Below are 26,236 nucleotides of genomic sequence, written 5' to 3'. Positions count from 1 at the left end.
TGGGATAGAAAGCATATGTCACAGCATATATTTTTTTCTGCAATTAATTTTTATGAAACCAAGCATAAAAGATAATGCACCTGATTTCTGTATTTGTTTTAATGTACCCTGGGGAAGTTCTAACAAAGCAGGAGAAGCAGGAACAATGATGGGACCCATCCGGATTTCAGCAACTGAGTAAGCAGATAGCCCCAGTGTGAGAAGTAAACATGTTTTGTTATCCTTGAGTGCCTTTCCTCCTCCATCCCCTATCCCCCATTCCCTACCAGGCAAGACCACACAAAATCCAAAATCCACCCCCAAATGGATGAGACTTGCCTATTTCACAGGTCCCTAAAGAAAGCCCACTTGGTCTTCATCCCAGTGACTAACACACCTCATTATCAGAAACCTCTGCCTCACAACTAAGCCCTATGTTACTGAGATGTCCAGCCCCTTCTGACTCCCCCACATTTCCCCAGGGCGCACTTGCATGCTTCAGACTCCCTCCAAAGTATGGGCACTGGAGCCCCTCTCCCTGACTGAGTTAGTGGGTGTCATTGCCTGCAGAGCCCCCAAGAGAACCCTGGAGCAGAGCCTCAGTGGGTAGGAGGGACAAGCCAAGAATGAGGGACACAGGGACACACCAGGCCAGGCTAGGTGGGTCCTCCGCCCCACTCTTGCCTCAGGTGCTGGCAGGATGCCAGTCATCACAGCTATTTCTCTGTGCTCCCTTCCTCCCCCACTTTGTGGACTGCAAGCCATCCCTAGAATGCAGGATCCAGGTGGGCTCAGCTTTCACTGCCTCATGGCCCCAGGGCCCCAGGCACCATCTCTGCTCCAAGCATCCTCTGGAGAATTATTAGTCTCTCCTCCCAGACCCTGGTCCCAAAATGTCTGCTCACACCTCTTTTTCTGAAAAATAAAACTACCCGTCATCTTTCTCCATGTCTCCAGGAGTCCCAGACCTCCATATAGGAGCAGGAGACAGGGTACTTTCAGTCATTCAAAGATTTATTCTCCCTAAGAAACAAGATATCATCAGGCATGGTGACTCATACCTGTAATCTCAGCACATTGGGAGGCTGAGGCAGGAGAGTCGCTTGAACCCAGGAGTTCAAGACCAGCCTGGGCAACACAGTGAGACCCTATAACTACAAAAAATTTAAAAATTAGCCAGGCTGGCAGCATGTGCCTGTAGTTACAGCTACTCAGGAGGCAGAGGTGGGAGGGTCACTTGAGTCTGGGAGGTCAAGGCTGCTGTGAGCTTAGATTGCCACTGCCCTCCAGCCTGGGTGACAGAAGTGAGACCCTGTCTCAAAAAAAAAAGTAAAACCAGGGGAAACAAGATATCTTTCCAAACCTTTCTTGCTAGAACAGGGAAAATACAGGTTTAATCTCCAATAGAGCACACTGCTACATTTACAGTGTACATTTATTTTCAGTTTTTTAATTCCCTCTATAGTGAATACAGAATAAAATTGATGAGTCCTCTCCATGCAGTCCTTGAAAATTATTGTAGTAAATCTCCCTATGATTCGTTTTTCTTCAGTTAGAACTTAGTTCATTTCCTTCACATGCCAGATAATTCAGATAAAATCCCACTAGAGCAAATACAATTAAGTGAATGTTCTACATAAAGCAATTGGCCTTTTATTAAAAACTTCATTGTTAAATGCCAATGTGAAAACAGTAATTTTTTTATTTCAGCAGCTTTATATTTACACTGACTGTGGATGCATGTCTCAGTTCAAATTGGTAGCAATTTACTAATTAATTAATTGCATTAAAGAGATTACAAGGTTAATAGCTGCTGTTTCTGATCATCGTTGCTCTTTCATGCAGGGTATTAAAAAGTAAAAACATACTGGTATTTACAGAATGTGTGTTTGCACCAAATAAATTCAATCTAATCCAAGAAGAGGGGTTCTTTCCAGTGCAGGGAATATCAAATTTGGTGCAAAACCCAAAAAACTAGATTTGACTTTTGATTCCCCGAATTACTCCATCTCCTTTTTCTCTCCACTAAAAATGTATTTGACAGACTTAGATTTCAAATGGGAAAAATGATACCCTAGTGGTAGCTATAAGTGGGTAACAAGATCTGCCCAAGTTCCCTGAACGTGGATGTCACTCCGCAGTCTCACTTTCCTATCTGCAATTGTCCTTTGCACCTGACCTTGGCATCTACATTTCTCTTTGGAAGCTGAGCTCAGTGCACTGTTGAGCCTATTCCATTCTTCTAAATATTAATACAAGCACAGAGTTGGACATACAAGCTTAGAGAAGCTGCATTGGAGGTGGAAGCTGCATTAGAATCAGCCATAGACCCCTCAGACTCACTGAATCAGAATTGCTAGGAGCAAAACCCAGCAATGAGCATTTAAACAGGCTCAGGCTTAAGCGTGAGCACACGAGGGACACAAAAGGAGATGATGATGCTGTAGACAAAAGGTATCCTGCAAATGTCCATGCAGGAGGTTATTGGATTATTAGCCACAGTGTGAGGCTACAATACTGTGAGTGACAGTGTGTGTGGCCTACCTAAAGGGCAGATTCTTCCCAAAGCCAGTTGTCCTAGATCAGGACATTAAAACATGGTGGGCGGGCTTGAGATAAGAGGTGGGGACTTCCTCTTTCTGGACATAGTTCTCCTAGACTGGACTCTAAGTATATAGAGATTCTCAGGGTGCCCCTGGGCAATGAGATGGAAAAATTGTCTTTGATGAGGGCCACAAGCTGGGGGCTGCCAAGAGAGGCCCCAGGGACAGAGCTGTTCCCATTGCAGCCACAGCTGGCTGCCCATACTCACTAGCTGTCTGTGGGGAGCTCCCTTTGCCGTTCCCCCAACAAGCCTGCAGAAACATCAGAACCACACACCAGCCTGGTCTCAGCTGTGCTCTACGGAAAGATCTATGTCTTCCCTTGGCCAGAGCTGTAATCAGAGAACAGAGTTAGAGCTAGTGAGTGAAGACAGCAGTAAACAGTCCCCCAGGAGGATGACAAACTTCCAGAGAAAAGAGTTGGAACCAGGAGTTCTGCTGGTGAGAGTCAAGTAGTGGGGAGAGGGCTGCGGCATTGGGGGAAGACTGAGGAGGGCCTTGAATGCTATGCTAGGAGTCCAGAAGGCCTGGGAGGCCTTTGAAGAGTTTTTAGCAAAAACAGCATTATGATAAGATTTGTGTACAAGAAAAATAACTGTAGCAGGCAGAATGGATTGCCTGGGGGAGGGCAGTGTGGAGGGGAGAAGGAAGCAGAGGGATGGGTTAGGAAGACACTGCAGTCATTGGGTTCGGATGATGAGTAAAAGGGAGCACCTGCATCATTTTCTCCATCTGTCACTTCCAGACACACCATCAGGCCCTCATCCTTGTCCCTTCTGCCCAGGACACCCCTCCTAGGAGATACTGTCTGGACAGCCCCACCTAGGACTGGCCAGAACCCTATTAACTCCTACTTCCCTCTCCTCCCCCGGCACCAGCTAAACTACTTAGAATGATTATTTTGTTTAAAACCAACTCTGTTCAGCTGTGGTTATTTATACCTTTCTTTGGTCCCTGGGAAGGCAAGGGCCTTTGGGAAGAAAACAACCCCTCCAACTAATGCTCCTGAAGACCCCTTTGCTGTTTCCCCAACAAGCCTACGGAAACGTCAGAACCACACACCAGCCTGGTCTCAGCTGTGCTCTAAGGAAAGATCTATGTCTTCCCTTGGTCAGAGCAATAATCAGAGAACTGAGTTCAGAGCTAGTGAGTAAGGACATCAGGAAACAGTCCCCCAAAAGGACAGCAAACCTCCAGAGACAAGAGGTGGAACTGGGAGTTCCAACTGCTGGGAGTTCCTTGTTGAAGTGAAGCTCACAGGCCCAGTCCACACAAATACTCCTTCGTGCTTCCTCACTGGTAGGGTGAGGGTGAGGGGTCAGGGTGAACGTGCTCCTTGCATTGTTTTGTTCTTCATTTTAACTATAATCCTATCCCTTTTGCTGTGCTGCTTTTTGCAGTGCATCTGGCTCAGCTCTCACCACTTACTATGCGGCAGCCATGGGAAGACACCTCACCTCACATGCCTCCAAATCTATGTGAATCATTCCCAAGGGCCCCAGAGCCTGCCCTCTGAGAACTATGTTACCTTCGCACTGAGGTCAATGACTGCGCAAAGCTGCAGATGCCAAGGCAGGTCAGTCTGAGGCTGGTGGATGACTTTGGCTCTGAGACTCCCCAGCAGCCTTGCTTAACCTTGCTTTATTTGCAAAGCAGTCTAAGATGCTACCACCCAGCCTTCCCTCCCCACTCCCTCCTGCATTGGGGTGGGGTGGTCGCTCTTGCATCATACCCTGATATCTCCCAGACCTTTTCCCAGCTCTCTCCCCATTTTCCCTCACATAGGAGTTTCCTCTAATAAAATCCTTGCGTGTCTAATCCTGTCTTGACCTCTGCTTCTCCAAGGACCCAGATAAACACAGCTGTCCAGAAAAGAGAGACAACAGTTGTGCATTTGGAACTGGGGCCCTCTAGCCCCTTATTCTTTCATTTCTGAAACATTCGTGGAGAGCTTAAGGAACTCCCAGCACTGGGGTGGGGGGTGGGAGAGCAGCACTAAGGTGGCGCTTCCAGGAAGAGGCAGGTTGGGGATAGGAGCTCAAAGTCAGATCAGAATCTACCAGTCTGAACAGCACCCTGGACACTACCAAGAACTCAGCATGGCTCCATCTCAGACTCTAACAGAAGGAAAGACAGAAAGAAAACCCTTCCTTACACTGCCCTCTCTGGGAGATTTTTCACACCCCTAATAGAATGACAGTTGTGAAGAACACCTAGCCAGCTTGATTGACAGGACCCAAGTACAGGTAAGGCAGAAGAGGAGCCTGAAGGATTAGAAACCATATAGGAAACACTTCCCAGCAAAAACCCAAATGTGAAATCAAGCGATTAAAATGCCTTACTTGCAACAGGACTTCATGGCGGAAACACATAAAGTCGCTGCCAATCAGGTGCTCTTGGTGAAATTTTTTTAAAAATTCATTTAGACTTTTAATGAAAATGAATGCTGGGGCATGAGAAAATTTTGTTAACCCTCAATGTTGCCTAATCGTGGCTAACAAGGATTCTCATACTTCTACATGACTGAGGATTAAGCTGCTGACGGCGAGTTTATTAAGTGAAGTCATTGTAATGAGGCAGCCAGCTAACTCTGCAGAGCTCTGCCCTGTGGTTCATGGTGGGTATCATTTAACCAGGAATCGTGAGTTGATGGACCTCAGTAATCACGTTAATCTGCCTTTTCGTTGTAATCTGGAGGATGTGACAAAAAGGAGTTTCAACACGATCTGCAGACAAGTTGGATCAGAGGAGTTGACAGAAGTCTCTTTATCCCACCAAGAAAATCAAGGGACCTAAAAACTGTTAAGACTCCATACCTGTCACTAGGAAGTTAAACACCCCCAAAGAGCATTCACAAAGACAGACCTGTGAGAGAGCTAACAGAGAATAATGCGGAACTCAGCCAGTCTCGGCAAGCAGACTTTGCGTTGCAGTGTAGTCGGCTTACCCAGAGGCTGGGAGCCAAAGGAGTGTTTAAAGACATCCATCTAGGTGGGGGATTGTTGCTAGCAGAGCCAGCTGCAAGCAAACTATGAAGTGGCAACTCACTCTCTGCAGCTCCCACCTTTCCCTTTGCTTGTCCTGAAATGCTCTTTCAGTCTCTGTCCTAAAGATCCTGTTCCAGACCTAAGAGAGAGAGAGAGAAAGAGAAACTGTTCAGTGTTCCATTTAGTTATTCTATTTCCTGCATTACCACAAGCCCGCTACAGTGGGGTTGGCTGATACATTTCTAACGGTAATGTTTGAATTGCATTTGTCCCCTGTCCTGCACCATAAGCACCCTCTAATATCTCCAGGCTTTTAGTGCAGACCTGCTCTGCCTGGGCCTTGTCATTACTGTATTGGAAGAATGAGGACTGGTGGTTTCTAACAGAGAGTGAAGCAGGAAAGTAAGAAGGGAAGGCAGTCCCAGGAGACGGCATGAAGGTGAGGAGAGAACAACAATGAAGACAAAGGCAGGGACACAGGTCAACACAGGCACAGCAGAAGAACAATATCCTAGAGGAAGATGACCCTCAAAAGGAGAAGGCAGACACTTGGGTAACATGTATACACCTAGCTTTGTTTCTGCTTTTTAAAAATTTATTGCCATAAAAGACATGGAATCAATGTAGGTGCCCATCGACATGGCCTGGATAAAGAAAATGTGATACACAGACACCATGGAATACTACACAGCCATAAAAAAGAACAAAATCCTGTCCTTTGCAGCAACACGGCTGCAGCTTGAGGCCATTATCCAAAATGAATGAATGCAGGAACCAAAAACCAAATACCACATGTTCTTACTTAAAAGTGGGAGCTAAATGTTAGGTACACATGGATGTAAAGATGGGAACAATAGACACTGGGGACTCCAAAAAGGGGTAGGGAGGGATAGAGAGAGACAAGGGTTGAAAACTACTGGATACCATGTTCACTATTTGGGTGACAGAATCAACAGAAGCTCAAACCTCAGCATCACACAATATACCCATGTAAGAAACCTGCACATCTACCTCTTGAATATAAAATGATTTGTTTGTTTGTTTGTTTTTTGTTTTGTTTTGTTTTGAGACAGTCTTGCTCTCGCCCAGGCTGGAGTGCAGGGGCGTGATTTTGACTCACTGCAAGCTCCACCTTCCATGTTCACGCCATTCTCCTGCCTCAGCCTCCTGAGTAGCTGGGACTACAGGGGCCCGCCACCACACCTGGCTAATATTTTTTTGTACTTTTAGTAGAGATGGGGTTTCACCGTGTTAGCCAGGATTGTCTCGATCTCCTGACTTCGTGATCTCCCCACCTCAGCCTCCCAAAGTGCTGGGATTACAGGCGTGAGTCACCACACCCAGCCGAATATAAAATAATTTTTAAAAAGAAGTCAGATTTAAGTATAAAAAAATTAATGCCATAATGTACATAATTGAAATGAAGGCTAGTTTTGATGTAGGCTTACCTGAAGGGTGGTACTGTCCTTACATTTTGGTTTATACATTTCAAAAATGTCTGACCTGCCCAAATATCGCCTATATAGTTTCTAAATACCATAATGTTTGCTAAAAATCCATAGCATAAGAATTAAGACAACATGATGTGAGAGCAAAGTATTCAAAGAATCTTAACCTTAAAAAGGGAAAGCTTTAGAATCGGGGGAGTGAAAGGGGCTGAAGGCAAACATAGCCTCAAATCAGGGATCAAGACTCAGAGAGGTTAAGAGTCTCATTCAAGGTCACACAGTGGAGATGAAGCTCCCAGAGCCACGTCTTCATTTAACTAATGCTAGGTTCTTTCCACTATAGTCTGGCCTGAGAGTGTCCTTCCTTGTCTTCTGAAGAAAAAAAAAATTAATATTTCATTTTTGAGGTTCTCAATCATTTGAGATTAGAACTTCTGTAGGACAGTAAAGCCTTGTTTAATGTTTTTTTAACCAAACTGTTTCCCCAGGAATCTGTTCTGGTCCTTTGCTTGTCGCTCCCCTTTTCCATGTTTGATTCAAGCCTCTGGATTTATTTAGTCATGGCTGGAGTAAAAAGAGAGGGGAGGAGACGGCACAAGAACATCTTTAATAACCATAAGATGGCTGGCCGCTAAATCCTTTTCAAGAATTGAAGCTTTTGCTGTCTCGCTGCTTTTCAGTCAAATTACAGGGAATAATGTCTTGGATGATTAGGTCTGTGATGAAACTGGTTATAGAAGCTATTTCAGAACCCACAGTGGTTCCCACTTAAATCTAAACACGAAGACCTGTCGCAGATACTCTATCTAAAACTATTTCAACGTGTTACGCTCTTCTGCACATGTCAATATTCTCTCCTTCGCAAAGGTAATCAATAACTAGGGAGAAAAAAAAAAGCAGATATTGGCGAAAAAACATATTTGGCAATCCTTGGCTATGTAAAATACTGCTTCAGTGCGGCAACCTTCAGTTGTATTTGCTGGCTTTGTTATCTGTGTAAGCTGTCCTCTGAACTACTTTTGTTCTCTGTGTTTACTTTTGAAATTGAATTTTTTTCATTCTAAAGTGCACTGAGGATGCCACTGTAGACAATCCAAGCTCGTGCAGCATAGAGTTAAGATTTGATAACCATCTGGTTTAGTTTGATCATTCGAGGCCATCAAATCAGTTCTTTTAGTCGCAAATGACCATTTGTGGGTCTGAGGGCATCCCACATAGCTCTGAAAAATCAGTCATGTTAACTGGATAATAGGCAAACTCCCAAAGCCCTGTGTACGGTAAAGACCTCTCCTAGTTGTTGTTAACAGGCTTGAACTATTACCACGGACTTTTGTCTTAATTCATACCTTACTCTATGAAGAGTTTTCCAAGGCAAACTTTACATGCTATGATGGGGATCACAACAACCAAACAAAATAACCAGGTCGGGTGGTATTTTCCTTTCTTGAATATCAATGTGCTTTTTAATTTACCGTATGAAGAAAGCTACGGCAGGTACAGTATTTAGGAAATGCTAAGCAACTTGCTCTATAACGCTTGAAGCAACTGGTTTCTGCCCTCAATGTACGAGAGCTCTCCTTCCACACCCATGACCCCTGGGGAGAGAAACAAATTCAAAGGTAACCACATCCTACTTACTTTTGGCAAGTGGGATTACTCTCTACTGGAACCGTTAATAACAACCCCTTTCCGGGGTTTTGTTTCCTGCCCTGAATTCACTGCAGATTGGGTATAATAAAGAGGATAGGAAGGGGCAAGTAAACTCCTTTAATACCATGTCTGAGAGGCCGCTACACCGTGGAGAGCGAGCCAGAGTCTATGGTAACTAGCCCCCTCTCCAGCTGCGGGTGAATTGCTAGAAACAGAGTCATCTTTAGAAGTACGAAATAAGCTAAGAAATGTGGATGTGCTTTGTAAATGATAAAGCAGACAAATGTTTGTCGCCCCTGTTACTTTGGTAAATGTAAATGCAAAAATTCTCAAATACCCTTAGTGATGAACAAGACGTTCACTCACAGGAGACCTAAAATGAGACCCAGGAACTGCTAACGCTGTCCTCTACCTGCTCAGGTTTCAGTTCTTCCCACGAAAGCCTCAGTTTGCAGGGAGGTTTTTTTCCCCCCTCTTTGGACATCCCCAGCTGCCTGAATGTGCTCATTTATAGGGCACTCTGTGACTGAGGGGAGCCAAGGATAAAAGGAAAAATGGTATTATCAAGGACACAGATCGAGAAGGAAAGTCCACCAACTTCTATGTGACCAGTAAGACAGCAGTGGGAATATGCCAATAGCATGGTGGTAAATGGTTTTTGGTGGGTGTTTTGGGAGGCGGGGGCGGAGTTTAATGGATTTTTTTTAACATTTTATAAATACGCTAAAGATTCATGCAGTGCTGCCAGCAGTGGACGTCAGCCTGGGCCACATGGCTGCATACTCCTTTGCAACTGCCCCTGTGATGGCAGAACCTTTCATCGCACCTTTATTGTTTACTACAACCCTGGCGTTATCTTCAAAATAAAGAAACAAGCCACCTTTTCTCTGGCATGACTTCTGTTGTCACATGACCACTGCTGGCTGCACCTTCCTTCTGAGCTCTGGCTTGCCTTACTGACCATGGCCATCACCATGTTACCCACACCAGCAGAAAGTTCCGCTGTCCCTTGGTCTCGTTCACAGAGATGACATACAGATTTTTCACTTCTGTGTGGTCTGCACACTTGATCACATTTCCTACAAGAAGACCCAGGGAAATCCAGAACTTCACATAGGAGGACCTACCACATCCTCACACTTCAACATCTTCAGAAAGAGCATTGGTAAATATTTAACAATTGCTCTCTGGGAAAAAATGAATGCATACATAGACATACAGCATGTAGATGTTTGATATAAATCTTACCAATATAAAGGATCTATAGCAGCCAATTTACAGATAATAACAAATTATACTCTTTATTATAAACTCCATAGAGCCAATAGATTCTCACACAAGGCTTTGTTAATTTTTGCAAAATTCTTGTATCTGTACTCAATCGATGGTTGGAATAGATAAATGAGTGTGGTTACAACATGAATGTTGGTTGATATTTTCCTTTACATTAATAAGAGAAAAGAAAGTGAGATAATAAAGATGTATATCAGTATTTTCACTTGCTCTTCAATGACATGAGTGATTGCTTGCTGAATCAGATGATAATTTCAAATACCAGGAGAATTTCCAAAGCTTTTTTTACTATTCACAATGTAACAGTTATGGACATGACACAATTTTACGTTTAATATGCATTATTCACATCTTCTCCATCACTTTCTTAAGTCTAGGTAATCAATAAGACAATCAATCAAGCCCTGATTTGTACCATTTGCAGATTTCCAACGTGTAAATGTTCCTACCAAGGTTGATTCCAAGCTACCATTTTGATGTCATGGACTGCAGAATTGGGAAGAAATGTGCAATAGCACACCGTGATATACTGTTTCCACCATACTGATAAAATGGGTAGAAATAACCTCATGATCATAGAGAATAGTAAAAAGGTAGTAGAATAAATAGGAAGTAATGAGTTTTGAGAATTTATTGCCTTTTTCATGTAATTTACTTTATTGTAAGTTTACACAATTTAATTTTTAAGAATGGCTGTGTTTAACAATTGGCTTGCAAATTTCCTGAAAATTTGACAATCAGCTCTCATGAGCTGGTATGAGCCACTCCAGGACACCACAGGAAAATGCCCAAAACACACCTGTGTGGGCTGGGAATTTTTGAGAGGCTGAGCATTTGAGGCATTCATACACCTGGATTTTATTTTATTTTATTTTATTTTATTTTTTTTTGAGACGGAGTTTCGCTGTGTCGCCCGGGCTGGAGTGCAGTGGCCGGATCTCAGCTCACTGCAAGCTCCGCCTCCGGGGTTTACGCCATTCTCCTGCCTCATCCTCCCGAGTAGCTGGGACTATAGGCGCCCGCCATCTCGCCCGGCTAGTTTTTTGTATTTTTTAGTAGAGACGGGGTTTCACCGTGTTAGCCAGGATGGTCTCGATCTCCTGACCTCGTGATCCACCCGTCTCGGCCTCCCAAAGTGCTGGGATTACAGGCTTGAGCCACCGCGCCCGGCCAACACCTGGATTTTAGATTTTAGGGAAGTTGCCTAATTATGAGCCTAAGTTCTTGAAGTGGTGGTTAGGATGTGGAGAAGCCCATCTGAGCTCCTGGCCAAGCTCCTGGCCAAGCTTTGAAGGCTCCTCCTAGATGTCATTGTTAATCTTCATGTATGATCTTTCTAGTCCAACTAATTATACCTATTTTGTTTTGTTCTGAATATCACCCATTTGACAAGTAGGTTTACCAAACCTAGCCTTCTCCAAAGCACATCCTGTGCCTGAAGTCTGATAAGCTTGGCTCCACCATGAACCAACCGTCAGCTGATAAATCACAGGAAGATGACTGGCCAGGGGAAGGCTGAAGGATACCTGAATAATTTCATGATAATCATCTGGAAGATACCTGATCTAGGAAGAGGAGGCAGGAAAAGAAAGATTGCTGGACCATGTTTGAATGCAATAGTATGCCTGGTAAGAAGAAGGAGGAGACAGTGAGCAGTCACATGGGTTGGTACCCAGACCCTTAATTTAGGGTTTGGTGAAATCTTGCTACCACTCCTTTGCCCCTATTGCTTAGGGGAAATTCAAACATCAAAATCACCTAAAGTCAGAGGTATCTTATTTGGTGCACTTGAAGGTTGACATGGTTCTCCTGTAAGGTCCAATCACCCTTGGGTCAGAAAAGCGTTGAAGTAGAGGGCTAGTTGCACACACAACTTGGAGAAATCCTCCTGATATTTCCTACAACTTCAAAGAATGATGGACATTTGAACACCCAACAAGAGGGAAAGAAGAATCATGATGAAAAGTCTGCTAAGAGTAAGCAGAGCCAGAGAGATCAGGGTTAAAATCTCTGCTTCCCCACTTACTAGCTGTGTGACCTTCAGTTAGCTTCCTTAATGGTAACATGGGAATAATCATTTTACTTGCATTTTAGAGTCATCTGCAGATTACATTTAAAGCCTCTAGCAAATAGTAAATATATAATATATTAGCTTTAAAAAATATAAAAAGAGGAAGCACCTATAGTTGTTTTTAAAAGCAGAAAAATACAAATTTATTTTCAATTCTGTAGTATATCAGGAAAAATGGCCACAGTATTCTTGCAGCTTCTCTCATCAAGTGGTAAAATCCATTTATCCAATCCTCACATATGGACTTGGCATGTAACTGGCTTTGGCCAGTGGAATATTAGCAAATGTGACACAAGCAAAGACTTGATAAGTACTTGCACGAGTTCTTGAGAATTACTTCCCTTCTTGCTGATGGGAATGCTTTTGCTGTCATGTGACCAGCCCGTTGGATAATGGGAAGCAGGTGGTCATCACCCCAGTTGTCACCACATCAGCTGCCACACATGTGAGTGAGGTCATCCTAAACTATCCAGTATCAGCTTAGCTGACCAGAACAGAAGAACCACCTAGTTGACTCCAAGAATCATGAACAAATAAAATGGTTCTTGTTATAAGCCACTAAATTTGAGGGTTGTTTGTTTTGCAGCAACAGCTAACGGATACAGTTCTGACTGCAGCTATATAAAGATACTTACGCATTGAAACAAGATTTAAGGGATACTGAGCTAAAAGCCTCTTGCCCTCAACTGCTCACAATCATTTAAGTGAGAGAGACAAGACATAGAAAGAGATAATACAGTTCAGCACAGTACTTGCCAATGGGTTCAGGGTGGTATTAATTTTTTAAATGTTCTCTTAATAGTATGATCAGTTTGTTCTTACAGTTTTTAAACTGAATTAAAAGAAGTGACCTAAGACTGTTAAGCTAGCGTCTGCCTGGAGTGGAAGTTACAGGAGACAGAAAGAAGATGTGAAGTTTTCCCATGTGTACCCTCCTGACTCTAAAGGAGAGAGCCAGCTCAGCCAAATCATTTTCATTACCTTGAACAACCCCATATCAAAGTCAGGATGTGTGGATTTACCCAAAGTTATCTACTTTATCATTTCAATTAAACATATGCTTGAGGAATCTAATGAAGAAGGCTTGAGTGATGGCCGTAGAATCAATAAAGTCTTTCTGGACTTATCGATTTAGCATTCTCCATGCAGTAGAATTGATTTATGTCCTCAGATTTATTTTGATAACTCAATGATAACTCCACTATTCCTAAATTAATGTCATCTTTTCCTCAGGCTAAACTTTTTTCTAGACAAGAAAAAAATCTTATATCAAGCCAAACTGATTTTGCTAAGTAATTCCATGGCTAACAGGATGCCATAAATCAAAGAGAACCATGTACTACTATAATTGTAAATCATCCTTGTCATGGAAAAGTACAACGGCATTTATTTGTCAGTATTGTGATTGTATCATGCAGGGCCTCTTTCCTGTCGAAATTCACATCTTCCAATACAAACTCTATCATTTCATTGCAATTTAATAAATTCAATAGATTGCTTAAAAACCGCATTAATTTCCATCTCCTACAGCTTAAATTCCCAGAACATGCGAGATGGATAGGTCCTAATTTCTAATTAGCACAATCTTATTGAATGAGATAAGCCATCATCTTTGCATGAGACATATTCATCTTGGGCCTACACAAGCAAGACAGTGCCATGTAAATGGGTATATTTGCAAATGCTTTTGGGGAAAAGTATTTTCCAACCATATCTACAAAGCAAAAGGAAAAATGGAGAAATTTGTCAATTAAAAAATATCAGAATGACATAGTCCAATTAATTACCAAGTCTGTGAGTCCACCTCCTACACAACTCTGAAATCTACCCAATTTTCTCTATTGGCCCAGCCACCATCAGGACCAAGAGAGCATCACTGCTTGCTGGATGCTGCGATAGACTCCTTGCTTCTCTTGCTGTCACCACTGCCGCCTTTTCCAATTCATTTTCTACATTGCAGCAAGAGGGCTTGTTTTCAAAAATGCAAATCTTATTATAACATTACTGCCCACTCCTTCCCCTAGCTCTCAGAATAAAGAAAAATAAGCTATCAAAGCCGTCTGCAAGACCCTGCTTGCCTCTCCTAACTCATCTGTCCAGGCCCCTGCACTCTCTGTTCCAGCCAGGCTGGGTTTCTCTCAACACCTCTGACACGCCCCCAGAGTCCCACACACATGCTAGTCTCCCGACCTACAGCACACCTGCACCCTCTCTTTGCCAAGCTAATCCCCACCATCTGATAGCTCCGGGCTCAAACACCACTTGATATGATTTGGCTGTGTCCTCATTCAAATCTCAAATTGTAGCTCCCATAATGCCCATGTGTCATGAAAGGGACCCGGTTGGAGGTATTTGAATCATGGGGGCGGGTCTTTCTTGTGTTGTTCTCATGATAGTGAATAAGTCTCATGAGATCTGATAGTTTTATAAAGGGGAGTTCCCCTGCACATACTCTCTCTCTTGCCTGCTGCCATGTAAGATGTGACTTTGCTCCTCATTTGCCTTCCACCACGATTGTGAGGGCTCTCCAGTCACGTGGAACTGTGAGTTCATTAAACCTATTTTTCTTTATTAATTAGCCAGTCTCACCAGGTGTGAGTCTCACAGGCTCACGCCTGTAATCCCAGCACTTTGGGAGGCCAAGGAGGGCAGATCACCTGAGGGCAGAAGTTCGAGACCAGCCTGACCAACCTGGAGAAACCCTGTCTCTACTAAAAACACAAAATTAGCCAGGCGTGGTGGCACATGCCTGTAATCCCAGCTGCTCGGGAGGCTGAGGCAGGAGAATCGCTTGAACCCAGGAGGCGGAGGTTGCCATGAGCTGAGATCACGTGATTGTACTCCAGTACTCCAGCCTGGGCAACAAGAGCAAAACTCCATCTCAAAAAAAAAAAAAAAAAAAATTAGCCAGTCTCGGGTTTGTCTTTATTAGCAATGTGAGAACAGACTAATATACCACTTCTCCCAAGAAGGGTTCCCTGAGCCCCGAGTGGGTTAGACCCTTCCACAACCTGTACTTCTCCTTTACAGTCTTTTGTGCTTCTCTGCTTAGTTTCTGTCTTCCCTGTTAGACTGTAGCGTCCTGAGGATAAGGACAATGTCTGCTTACTCCCCACTCCCCTGTCATACTGATGCTTAGCCCATGTTTGATTACTTCTTGACTGAGATGGGGCAGGCAAGTGGGGACAGGGACCAAAAGAGCAGGAGCATTCACTGGGACAGGGCTGATGTAAATCCAAGTACACACCAAAGGGCCCATGGGGGAAGGCGGGCCAGCAGTGTGCAAACGGCAGGTGCTGCTGTGACCGAATGTTGACCCACCTTCTTAATTAATGGACCTTTTCATTTTTAAAGAACTTCAAACCAACAGAAAAGCTGCAAAAATAATGTAACCAAACCACCATATATCCTTCACCCAGATTCACACATTCAAATTTTACCAACTTAATTTGTGTATTTAAACCTCTTAAACAGTTATCAATTGGAGACAGCTAAAAAACTTAGTCTGGCCAACTAGGCGAAACCTTGTCTCTGCAGTTTTCCAGAGGTGGCAAATTATTAAAACCCAGTAAAACCCCAAAACCAGGAAAGTTTCAGGTAAAGTAAAATTCCTAGATTTTCTCTGAGCAAATGCAAACCACCTCTAAGCACAATTCCAGGATCAATCTGGCCTCTAAAAATCCTCCAGAGGCAACCCCCTTGGGCTTATAAAACTTTAAATCAGATCAAATCCATCTTTAATGCATTGCTAGGTAGGTCAATAGCCAAGCACAAGCTCATTCCCAAATATAGGTGCCACCTCTCCCGACTGGACCAAAGTGAGATACAGAAACAGAGTTAATAAGGGCAGGGACAGGGGCTGGTCACAGAACAAGCACAGCCAGGGGATATTCAGTAAATTAAATGGCCCCATGGGAGGCAGTTCATACTCGAAAGAGCAATGTAAACTATTTATGATCGTTGATGGGCCCTGAATTAGTTATAACTTCCTAAAGAAAAAAATCTTGAAATTTTCACAAAGCCAGCACTGAATATGGCCACACAATGCTCACTGGAGGTCAGGAAGGAGAATGAGCTATTAGTCTGTATTAAGGAGCGAACACCGCGGTAATGGCAAACTAGCGTGTAATACAAATGCGGGCGGCCCGACCTTGACTGCCGTTCAGTGCTGGGCACTCCATCTCAAAAGGAAATAGACGAGGCCACGGGAGGGCCACAGGGTGATTAGCGCATCGGTGAGGGCTCAAAATCTCTCAATGAGGAAAGGTTTAATTATGCAGGCAGCTAATTAGGAAGAAGAAAGGAGAAAATGGACAGAGATGTGTACATGAAAAGATGAGGATTCGTGGGTGACTAAATGAGGCCCCAAAGGTTCTAAATGAGACTTTCACAAAACACATCCATGAGGTTGCTTTTGAAAGAAAATTTTCAGTGGATCAACAAATTCTTTGGAGGAAATAAAGGGCTGGGCTCCACAGAGCAGTTCTAAATATCTAAATAAATATGTGCCTGTTTGGAATTGACCAGACACTTTAACCAGTTATGAACTGTGTCTTATCCAGGAAACTGGATAGAATAGAGTCGTGAATTCGGTTGTTTGTGATTGTTGGAAAAGACTGCCATAGCTACAAAGAAATGACGGGATACTCAGACAAGGGTCAGCAAACTACGGCCCTCAGGCCACTTCCAGCCTGTTGTCTGTTTTTATACTGTCAGCAAGTTAAGAATGATTTTTCATTTTAAAGTGGTTGAAAAAACTCAAAAGGAGAGTACTATTTCATGACACATTAAAATTATATTCATGTTCATGAAAATTTTTTGGAACACAGTCACACCGTTTTGCTTTCACACCATGACAGCAGAACTGAGGAGCTGCGACAGAGACTATATTGAGCCACAAGTCTAAAATATTTACTTTCTAGGCAGGGCACGGTGAGTCACGCCTCTAATCCCAGCACTTTGGGAGGTTGAGGTGGGCGGATCACCTGAGGTCAGGAGTTCGAGACCAGCCTGGCCAACGTGGAGAAACCCTGTCTCTGTTAAAAATACAAAGATTGGCCAGGAGTGCTGGTGCATGCCTGTAGTCCCAACTACTTGGGAGGTTGAGGCAGAAGGATTGCTTGGGAGGTAGAGGTTACAGTGAGCCGAGATTGCACCACTGCACTCAAGCCTGGGCAACAAAACCAGACTCTGTCTCTAAATAAATTGATTAATTAATTTAATCAAATATTTACTTTCTGGTCCTTTTCAGAGAAAAAATCTGCCCACCTCCACTCTAAGGTGTTGTGTGTTAAATATTTCCACGGTGGCCAGGGCCCCACGCAATCAGCAAGTGCTACCGTTCCCATGCCTGGTATCAGGGGACCGTGTAAACCTATGGCTAGGGTCCCCCGCCTGGGCCCCAGGGTGGAGATGCTCAAAGGAATGCCAGTAAAGCAACCGGAGGAAGCTGCTGCACCAGCGAAGAGGGCCACATACCACAGCAGATCCCAGTCGGGGTCGTCCAGAAGCCTGCTGGCCTCCTAGAGAGGCTCCCTAGCAACCTGGAGTCAGCCTGCTCGGAACCTTTGACTTCACAGAAGCATTTGGTGAGTGCTCAAGGGCTTTTTGTGCACCAGAGCCAGTAAAATGCCATGTTTGCCAGCATGTGAAATGCCCAGGGATATCAGATACGTCTCAATTTTTCAGAAAGTTTTTTGGAAAAAATAAAAACTAAGCTATAAGGGAAATATTTTATTTTATTCCTATAAATATAGTACACTGCATTGTGACTCGGCTAAAAATATATATGTGGGGTTTAAAAAAAAAAAAAAGTCTATTATCCCTAAAAACAAGAATAAAATCATTAAGCTAAAAAGAAATATCTTGGTATTTATGAATATGAGTTGCAGTGAAAAAACACTTAAATTCATAACATAGTGGAATTATTCAAATTCTATATTTATCTGTGTGGTCTCTGGTTTTCCTTTTTGTTTTGTTTTTTGGTAAGAGGATGAAAAGCGCTCGCCTTTGCAGAAATGTATGTTGCCATCCTCTGCCACTAGGGGGCAGCATGCCCCATTATTTTACCTCTGTCTCAGCCTTCCAGCTGTCCCTAATAGCAACGTGTTTAAGACTGACAAGAAAACTCGTGTATATAATAAGCAATTAGACATTGTATAATGCCATATATTTGATGGATATGTTATGTGTATAGTATTATACAATATGCAATATATCTCATGTTGTAACATATACATTATTCATATATAAAGTATAAAATTTTATTTTGCATATATAATACATCATTTGGGAAAAGTGGGGAATGTATCCTATACACCAGTAAACACAGCAAGCCTCACTGGAGCACAAAAAAATCCAGTCAGAGTTCACCTGCTTCTATTAAAAGAATGAGGGCAGCTGTATTTGATGTTAAAGAAGGGATTAGGCCTATCAAGGTCTTCCCAGCAGAAAGTTCCAGAAGGTACGGATCACCTAGAAGCCTGCATGGTCACTGACCAGCTTGTGGAAGGAGAGGGAGGACGGGAGTCACGGGATGTACAGACTCAGTAGCCAAGGAATCTCAGAGATGCCCAATCTAACTCAGAAGCCAAGAGGCCAAGGGACAACAAAACCAAGAGGCCAGAGCACCGCAAGGACACAGGGAGCCCTGGAGCCTGAGGGAGAGTCCAGAGCTGCAGGCAAAGCCGGGTCAAGAGTCCAGGCTTAGAAACAGCCTCAAACCAGCACTCCAAATAGCTCAGCGAGTCACATAGTCAGAATCTCAAAAATGTGACTTTAAGTTCATTTCCAAAATAAGACAAGGAGTGGCAGAAGGGAGATTCAAATTCCAACCTGTTCAGACATTCTGAAACATAAAACCCTGAATGTTTGGGGGCAATTAATCCACAAAACATCTCAGTCCGCTTCTAACATCTGCCTCTGGAGCAAGGATGGAAAGCACTGGAAATGAAGGGCTTTCCTGGATCTGGGAATCTGGGTGCACAGGCCAGTTCCCAACATTCATGTGAACATCCCTTTTCTGCAGTCAGGACTAAAGCTGGCTTCTGCATGATCCACGTACATGAGATCTGCACACATGAAATGTCTTTGTGCTGCTTCTCAGCATACATCATACTTTTCCCATGAAACATTTCATTTAAGACCAAAAAAAAAAGACCTATGAGATAGGTATTAATATCATACCCACTGTACAGATGAAGAAACAGACACTGAGAGCTTAAGCAACTTGCCCGAGCTCACAATAGTGAGTGACGTGACGGTGCCGGGACTTAAAACAGAAAACTCTTTGTATTAGTCCTTTTCATACTGCTATAAAGAACTTCCAGAGAATGAGTAATTTACAAAGGAAAGAGGTTTAATTGACTCACCGTGCAGCATGGCTGGGGAGGCCTCTGGAAATTTACAATCATCGCAGAAGGCGAAGGGGAAGCAAGATACCTTCTTCACAAGGTGGCAAGAAGGAGAAGTGCCAAATGAAGGAGGAAGAGCCCCTGATGAAACCACCAGATCTCGTGAGAACTCACTCACTGTCACGAGAACAGCATGGGGAAAACCACTCCATGGTTCAATTACCTCCACCTGGTCTCTCTCTTGACGTGTGAGGGTGACGGGGATTACAATTCAAGATGAGATTTGGGTGGGGACACAAAGCCTAACTGTATCACTCTTCTTGCTTCAAAATTGCCTGTTCTTTCTGCTACATTTGCTGCCTCCAAAAAAAAGTATTTATCTGAGCCAGGAAGTGTATAAAAAGGCAAGCTTCAATGAGCACAATAGATTGGTACACATCGGAGGCACTCGAACCAGAGCAACTCCATCTTGAACAGTGGCTGGGTGAAATGAGGCTGAGACCTGCTGGGCTGCATTCCCAAGAGGTTAGGTATTCTTAGTCACAGGACGAGATAGGAGGTTGGGCCGGGCGCGGTGGCTCACGCCTGTAATCCCAGCACTTGGGGAGGCCAAGGTGGGCGGATCACGAGGTCAGGTGATCAAGACCATTCTGGCTAACACGGTGAAACCCCGTCTCTACTAAAAATACCAAAAATTAGCCAGGCATGGTGGCGGGTGCCTGTAGTCCCAGCTACTAGGGAGGCTGAAGCAGGAGAATGGCGTGAACCCAGGAGACAGAGCTTGCAGTGAGCCAAGATCGCACCACTACACTCCAGTCTGGACAACAGTGCAAGACTCCGTCTCAAAAAAAAAAAAAAAAAGGAGGTTGGCAGGACCATTATCACAAGATACAGGTCACAAAAACCCTACTGATAAAACAGGATGCAGTAAAGAAGCCAGACAAAACTTGCCAAAATCAAGATGGTGACAAAAGTGGCCTCTGGTCATCATCACTGCTCATTGTACACTAATTATAATGCATTAGCATGCTAAAAGACACTCCCACAAGCAGCATGACAGTTTATAAATGCCATGGCAAACTCTGGAAGTTACCCTATATGATCTAAAAGGAAAGGAATCCTTAGTGCTAGGAAATCCCTCCCCCACCCACCATCCCCCTGCCTTTCCCAGAAAATTCAGGAATAATCAACCCCTTGTTTAGCATATGATCAAGAAGTAACCATAAAAATAGCCAGCCAGCAGCCCTCAGGTCTGCTTTGTCTATGGAGTAGCCATTCTTTTATTCTTTTACTTTCTTGTAAACTTGCTTTCACTTTACTCTGTGGATTCGCCTCAAATTCTTTCTTGTGTGAGATCCAAGATCCTTCTCTTGGGGTCTGGATTGGGACCCCTTTCTGGTAACATATACATTAAAAAGAAAAAAAACAAACAGGCAAACATAATAGAATTTTTCCAAAGGCTAATGGGTAGCCAGAGGCCATGAGAGAAAAAGAACAGGAATTAGGGAAGAAAGAAGGAAAGGATTCGAATCACAAGACAGGAAGATGGGGACTAACCTCAGAAGTATATTTTCAAAGCAAGCGTAAGAGGTGCCAGCTGGCCGGCGCAGTGGCTCTCGCCTGTAATCCCAGCACTTTGGGAGGCCAAGGCAGGTGGATCACAAGGTCAGGACTTCGAGACCAGCTTGGCCAATATGGTGAAACCCCATCTCTGCTAAAAATACAAAAATTAGCCGGGCGTGGTGGTGCTCGCCTATAGCCCCAGCTACTCAGGAGGCTGAGGCAGAAGAATCACTTGAACCCAGGAGGCAGAGGTTGCAGTGAGCCCGGACGACAGAGTGAGACTCCATCTCAAAAAAAAAAAAAAAAAAAAAAAAAAAAAAAACCAAAAAAAAAGTGCCTGCTGCATTTGGTGGCTTAAAGTTCTTAAAGTTCTGAGGGAGTCTTTGGCGGAATAGTGGAATCAGGAAAGGTGCCTGGTATGTAAAAGGAGCTGAATCAACAGCAGTAGAAGGAATGCATGAAAGAGGCAGATTTCTGCCCGGTCTAATGGCAAAGGACAGCAGTGGAAGCAGGGGCACTCCAGGGACTGAGCAGAAACAAAGCCTCTAACAGCAACTGCACAAAGCCGCATTCTTTGCCTAATTACTTAAGCCTGAGTGTGTTCACCTGCAAGTTTCCTGCTGGTCAGAGGAAGCAGTTTTGTTTCTGTTGTTGATGTCTTGGTTGAGGGAGGGGCTCCGGGTGATTCTAAAAGATAGACAGGGCAGGACAACAGGGAGCAGGGAATGTGGCACACCGGATGCCACGATTCCACACACCACAAGTGGTTCTATTTCAGCCCAGAAATGATGAGACCAGCCTGGGATTTGCTACTTTTCCCATTCCTCCTGCTATGTTCTTTGCTTTAATGAGAGAGAAAAAGGGAGAGAAGGAGAGAGAGATATAAAGGAGAGAGAGAGTGAATATATATCTCTAACAGTAAGAAAATAGCCATGTATCCATGCAACAGGAAGGCAGGTAAAGAAAGGGGGAAGGCCGGGCATGGTGGCTCACACTTGTAATGCCACCACTTTGGGAGACTGAGGCAGGCAGATTGCCTGAGGTCAGGAGTTCGAGACCAGTCAGGCCAACGTGGCGAAAGTCTGCCTCTACTAAAAATACAAAAAAAAAAAAAAAAAAAAAAAAAATCAGCTGTGCATGGTGGCGCGCGCCTGTAATCCCAGCTACTCCGGAGGCTGAGGCAGGAGAATTGCTTGAACCAGGAAGGTAGAGGTTGCAGTGAGCCGAGATCACGCCACTGCACTCCAGCCTGGGCAATAGAGTGAGACTCTGCCTCGAAAGAAAGAAAGAGAGAGAGAGGAAGGAAGGAAGGAAGGAAGGAAGGAAGGGAGGGAGGGAGGGAGGGAGGGAGGGAGGGAGGGAGGGAAGGAAGAGAAAGAAAGGAAAAGAAAGAAAGGGGGGAAAATGGTCATTGAGAAATTTCCAGCAAAGACTGGCCTCATGGAAACCCTGGCATGTCCCTGGAGGGGCTGCAGATCAGGTGAGGCTGAGTCAAGCACTCAGGGGCAGATCTAGTGTCTGCCGTAACCTCTTCTAGTTGTGTTGTAGGACTTTCTCCTTAGTTCAGCTAAAAACGGAGTCCTTTTCACATAGCCAGGAGAGATTAGGCTCACAGCCACTTTGAAGGGTGAGAAAAATTGAATTTATTGGGCAAAAAGGAAATAAGAACTCTCAGTGAAAGTCTGGGAATTGGAGGGATCCCCAAGGAAGCAGAGGCCAAGGGATATGGTCATTTTTCTCTGCCTTCACTGGATTTCCATCTTTTGGAAGTGGATTTTCTTCTTTTGATACAGGATTTATTTCAATCAAGTCACTAGGTCACAGGGGGCCTTACTTCATTCTCTTCCATGTCCTTTGGGGGTAGTGGGATGGAAACTTCAAATTGATATCAACTTCTACTAAAATGGTTTAACAGCAGAAAAACCACAATGAAGAGAATTGTCAAGAAAGAGTAGAAGTTGAAGATGATAGCCAGTTAAATGATGGCCAGTTAAATAAAGTCCTTAACAATACATGGTGAGGAGCAGGCAGCAGCTGTGCTTGGATAACAAGAAATTCAATGCACGCATTTAACAGAAATGTTCAACTACAACAAGCACTATTTGAAGACTAACAGGAACAATTTTTTGACGATTTCAAACAAACTTGCTTTTCAGCATAGTTGCACCTAATTTAAAGTATTTAAAAACAGCTCATCAGAGCCCCTATTTGTCATAGACTTTTGAGTTTATTTGGGACTGTATTAGTCCATTTTCATGCTGCTGATAAAGACATACCTGAGACCGGGCAATTTACAAAAGAAGGAAAAGAAAGAGGTTTAATTGGACTTACAGTTCCACATGGCCGGGGAAGCCTCACAATCATGGCAGAAGGCAAGGAAGAGCAAGTCACATCTTACATGGATGGCAACAGGCAAAGAGAGAGCTTGTGCAGCGAGACTCCCATTTTTAAAACCATCAGATCTCATGAGATCCATTCACTATCACGAGAATGGCATGGGAAAGACCCACCCCCATGATTCAATCATCTCCCACCAGGTCCCTCCCACAACATGTGGGAATTATGGGAGCTACAAGATGAGACTTGCGTGGGGACACAGAGTCAAAACAAAACAGGGACCATTTTTTTTTATCTTTAAAATTGTTGTAAATTTCTGTATGCACTTTGCTCTTTTATTAAACTTACTCCAAGGTGAGCCTTGACTCTTTGATGGTAGGACAAGATCATACACTAATACCAGCATGGACCTGCTTTCCCATTGTGTCTGAAATGTGAGTCAAGTAGTATCAGCCTGCTATGACATTAACATTGCCAGGATAAATCTTTTACAGAAATCATTTCGATTTTATTCAGTATTTAGTAGTGAAAGATATTCATGCTTTAATGGTAATACATTTCTGGTTTAATATAAATTAAGGATGTTTTTCAGTTGTGCACAAATGCTGGTGGTTTAGTTTTGACAATTGTTTATGTATGTCATGTTAAGCTTAGGTTTAAAAAAGTAAAGCCAGTAAACTAGGTCTTTGTTATTTGCTTTAAAAAAAAAAAAAAGAAAATAAATGTGAATGTGTTTGGTGCATTAAAAACAAACAAACAAAAAAAAAAACAGTCCAGACTTCTTGTTCCACACACGTTTCTAAGCTGGAAGGATGTGGGTCTGACACCACTACTGGTCATCTTATCTGCCGCTCAAAGGCAGCTCTTCAAGGACAAAGGCAGAAAGGAGAGCTGGAAAGGCAACAAACTCCCAACGATAAAATGTATGTTCTTGGATACAAACATGTCTGAAGTGAGTCCATTCTTGGGCTTCCCAATCACGCGAGTATTTGTTGTTCTTTCAGGCTTGGGTTTCGTTTCTACAACATGCTCACCTCTTTTCCCCAGTGGTTCTTGCTTCCCACATCAGCCTCTGCCCACGCCATGGCTTACTCTCCTCCCATCTCTACATATTTAACCCTGAAGTCTTTAAAGTCTCCACTCAAATGCCACGACCTCCCACATGAAGTCGTTCCTTACCTCTCCTGTGCCAACTCACCTGTCCCACCTGGACAGGCCCCTGACACTTTATCTGTACTTTTCTCTGTCTGTATCAGGATGACATTAAGCCTCAGGGCACAGAAAACTACAGCAGCTTAGATAAATAGGGATTTGTTTTTCTCACATAAGAGGTCGTCTCATGGAAGGCAGCTGCCAGCTTTGCTTTGGGGGTCTGACAATGTCAGGGACAGCATCTCCACAGTGGCCTTTATCTGGTACAGTCCCCAGATGGACTTGGAAGACCCAGTTCCTATCCCCTTCCTGCATGTAGTTCTCAGAATAACTTTAGAATGTGCTGGAATGCAACATCCTGAGATAGGACTGCCTGAAAGAGCTTGGCTCTTTTCCTGTTCCTCCTTGGGTATGTAAGATCTTGAGTTAGAGGGAACTGTTCAGGACAGCCCACACTTTGTTCCTCTCTTCCCTGGAAGCAGGATGTCCTTCCAAGCTTGGCTCAGTGAGTCATGGAACCCCTGAGGCTTTTAACTGGAAATGAGCTATCTTTTAGGGGCCCTCAGCTGCCATGAAAGTGGGGCACAAGCAGTGGAAACTCCATCCACACTGGGCAGCTGTCTTGAACACATTCACATTCCTTAGGGGACTGACTCACAATGGATCCCAGTCTCCTTTGTCCCTTGCTGACTGTCAGTGAGTAATAAATCCATTTCCTGTAACTAGCTGTATGTGAATATGTTCTGTCTCACAGGACTCAGGCAATTGGTAAAACTACAGCCTGCAATGCAATGGGCAGAAGTGTTCAGACTTCTAGTCATGGTGGTTGGCATATGTGATGGTCTTTGCTGTCCTCCAAGCACTGGGGGTCCTCTCTTGTGATTGGTTATTGGTGAACCCGTTTCTCAGCCTCATGGCTGCAAGACAGCTGCCACATATCCAGGCATCATATTTGCTTTCCAGGTAAGAATAAAGGAGAAGTAGGAGGACCAGTTGCTTACTCCTCTTTTATCCGGAGAACAAAGGTTTTCCTGGAACCCACTAGCAGACTTCCACTTAGAATTCATGACCCCAAACCACATCATCACTGACTAGTTACAACGGAGGGCAGGAAATGAGGATTTAAGTCCCCTAGAGTAGACAAAGAAAACAAGAAGGAGATTGGGAATGGCTATTAAGTCAACCTAAGAATAGTCACTGCCCTGCTTGATCAAGGCCCTGGTCACAGTTGTATCTTTTATTACAGTTTTTTGCATGCTAAAATCTAAGCCCCCTCTGGTAAGGGGCTGAGTTCTCAATCACTACACCCTTCAAAGAGCCTAGCACATGAGACTTTGATGAATCTATGCCTGGTGACTGTGGCACTGCTACTTGCTCAGGTTCGTGGGGCCTCCTGGCAGGCTGAGCAGATTGTGGCTGCAGTGGGGTAATTAAATGTGCATCCTTCTTTGATCTCTAAGCTCTCCTGTTTGAAATTCATCTGAATGGAGTGGAAAGATACTGGGGACGTGGACTCCCCTGCCTTGTCTAATCATCCAGAAAGGGTTAAACCATTTCTATTTCGGGTCTCTTGTGATCAAGAAAGCTCTGCTGGCAGGAGTGCCTATTTGGTGCCTTAAAGGCAAGCAATTGTGGGAATTAAGAATTAGCTCTCACCCTGACTATTCTCTAGACATAGTTAGAATAAAAGCAGCAGTGACATTGCCAATGACCCAGATGTTGGAGAACCTTGTATTAAGCCACAGAGGCCCTTGCCTCCAAATCCTATAATATTGCATTAACACAGGCTCAACCTGTAGAA

At 43.8% G+C, this 26,236-nt stretch overlaps 1 pseudogene; it reads right to left on the bottom strand.

Annotated features, from left to right (window-relative positions):
- Positions 1–9,398: 9,398 nt before the first annotated feature.
- Positions 9,399–9,891, bottom strand: LOC114671487 (large ribosomal subunit protein uL14 pseudogene; annotated as a pseudogene).
- Between the last annotated feature and the right edge of the window lie 16,345 nt (positions 9,892–26,236).

Source organism: Macaca mulatta, chromosome 12 (genome assembly GCF_049350105.2).
Source record: "Macaca mulatta isolate MMU2019108-1 chromosome 12, T2T-MMU8v2.0, whole genome shotgun sequence".
Taxonomy (NCBI): Eukaryota; Metazoa; Chordata; class Mammalia; order Primates; family Cercopithecidae; genus Macaca; species Macaca mulatta.
Note: the sequence above shows the minus strand (reverse complement) of the source record. Positions and strands in the feature narration are given on the sequence as shown.